The sequence below is a fragment of the Portunus trituberculatus genome, chromosome 8 (assembly GCF_017591435.1).
Source record: "Portunus trituberculatus isolate SZX2019 chromosome 8, ASM1759143v1, whole genome shotgun sequence".
Taxonomy (NCBI): domain Eukaryota; kingdom Metazoa; phylum Arthropoda; class Malacostraca; order Decapoda; family Portunidae; genus Portunus; species Portunus trituberculatus.
Genome location: NC_059262.1, coordinates 7,442,501 through 7,445,000, shown reverse-complemented (window position 1 = coordinate 7,445,000; position 2,500 = coordinate 7,442,501). Strand labels below are relative to the sequence as shown.

The following is a 2,500-nucleotide window of genomic DNA, read 5'->3' as shown; positions in this document are numbered from 1 at the left end:
TCCTCTGTTTGTTCTTCCTTTGTTTCCTTTTTAGTTTTCCCATTCTTCCTCCCTAGTCTTCCTCTTCCTCCTCTTCTTCCTCTTGTTTCTCCCTTTTTCCCTTTTCTGTTTAATTTCTCTGTTTCGTTTTTCTCTTTTAATTTTTTTTCCTCGTCTTTCTTTTTCTTTTTCTTTTATTTCTGTTATATCTTTTTCATCTCATTATCTCTCTCTCTCTCTCTCTCTCTCTCTCTCTCTCTCTCTCTCTCTCTCTCTCTCTCTCTCTCTCTCTCTCTCTCTCTCTCTCTAGGAATGCCTCTTTCCCCTCATTCACTCCTTTTTCCCTCATTCTCTTTTACATGCATTAGATGACTCTCTCTCTCTCTCTCTCTCTCTCTCTCTCTCTCTCTCTCTCTCTCTCTCTCTCTCTCTCTCTCTCTCTCTCTCTCTCTCTCTCTCTCTCTCTCTCTCTAAGTGAAAACTGGGATATAGTGTGCAGATAGAGACGACAGACAGAGAGAGAGAGAGAGAGAGAGAGAAATCATGTGTGTTTGTGTGTGTGTGTGTGTGTGTGTGTGTGTGTGTGTGTGTGTGTGTGTGTGTGTGTGTGTGTGTGTTTGTTTTGTTTTATTTTATTTAATTGTTTAGTGCGTGCGTGTGTGTGTGTGTGTGTGTGTGTGTGTGTGTGTGTGTGTGTGTGTGTGTGTGTGTCTATGTGTGTTTGTGTGCATGCTTGCGTGCGTGTGTGCGTGGTCGTGCGTGCGTGCGTACAGAACATCACACACACACACACACACACACACACACACACACACACACACACACACACACACACACGTGACCCTCTGACCTTCCTCACCCTTTCCTGTGACCTTCCCACTGACCTACTGTTAACCTTACTTGACCCCTGACCCCCTCTTGACCCTCTCATCTGTCCCCCCACACACATAACTTGCCCCACTTGACCTACCCCCTATAACCTGTCCTCTATCACCTGCCCCTATAACCTGCCCCACCATAACTTGCCCCCCCCATAACCTGTCCCCCCCATAACCTGCTCCCCATGACCTGCCTCCCCATAACCTGATATACTGCCCCTATTTTCTACCACCTATAACCTGTCCCCCTGTAACCTGCCCCCATAACGTAGCCCCTTAACCTACCCCAACACTCATTACCCACCTTAACTTTCTCTCTTCATTTCTCCCCAACCTTTGTCACATCTTCGTCTAAATACTCCCCACTCCTCCTATCTCCCCACTCCCCACTAATCCCCATCGTGGTGTCTATTTCCCCACAGTAATCCTAACACCCTACATATTCCTCCCCAAATCCTAATCTCCCCAATCTTTTCCTCCCCACTGTTTCTATCTCCCCACTCCTATCTTTTTTCTCCTAGTAATACTAACAATTTACGTCTTCTCTCCCCAAATTCTAATGTCCTCAGTCTTTTCCTCCCCAATCACATCTCAAACTAGTCTGATCTCTCCCCTCAGGTCTTCTCCCCAAATTACTGCCCATTGACACACCCACCCCAATACTCCATGGTTGTCTCCCCGCCTTGTCTTCTTTCTTTTTTTCTCTCCAAAATTCCACAAATCTTCATAAATTTTATATTTTTTTGTTTTTTTATTCTCTCTCTCTCTCTCTCTCTCTCTCTCTCTCTCTCTCTCTCTCTCTCTCTCTCTCTCTCTCTCTCTCTCTCATATTGGTTTATCATTTGTTTACTTATTTATTTGTTTGTTTATTTATTTTTTTATTTATTGTAGTTCTGATTTTTGAGGTTTTTGCTTATTCTATTTATTCAATTATTTAGCTTATTTATTTTAGTTAATTTAATATTTTAGCTCTCTCTCTCTCTCTCTCTCTCTCTCTCTCTCTCTCTCTCTCTCTCTCTCTCTCTCTCTCTCTCTCTCTCTCTCTCTCTCTCTCTCTCTCTCTCTCTCTCTCTCTCTCTCTCTCCTTGAGTGTAACTGAGTGTGACATTTTTATATAACTTTTCTTTTGTGTGTGTTTTAAAATTCTTTTCTTTCTTTTCTTTTTCTCCTTTTTTTTCCTGTGGCCCTAATTCCAGTGTTCTTCAATTTAAAGTTTTCAACGATGTATTAATTTCTTTTCCTTTTATGTTTTTCTTGTTACTTCTCTTTATTATTTTTTCATTGTTTTCATTTTTCGTTATTTACTTTTGTGACTTGTATGGAACTTCCCTTTTTCCCTCGTTTGTTTTGCCATTTTTCTTTCGTTCCGTTTTCTCTATTTTTTTTTTACGTCTACTTAAATGTATGTTTTTTTTTCTTCCTAAATTGGCAACATTAATAAAGTGTACAAGTGTAAATTTAAGTGTTTATGAATATGTATGTGGAAATAGCATTGCTTTATTTTATTATTACTTAACATTTATTTGGATATGGTTGTGTTTTTTTCCTTATAACACACACACACACACACACACACACACACACACACACACACACACACACACACACACACACACACACACACACACACACACACACACACA

At 40.6% G+C, this 2,500-nt stretch overlaps 1 protein-coding gene across 23 annotated transcripts in view; it reads left to right on the top strand.

Annotated features, from left to right (window-relative positions):
- The window catches only part of LOC123498820 (coiled-coil domain-containing protein AGAP005037-like), a 140,073-nt gene that overhangs the window by 44,328 nt on the left and 93,245 nt on the right, over nucleotides 1-2,500 (top strand). The gene's annotated exons all lie outside the window — the stretch shown is intronic.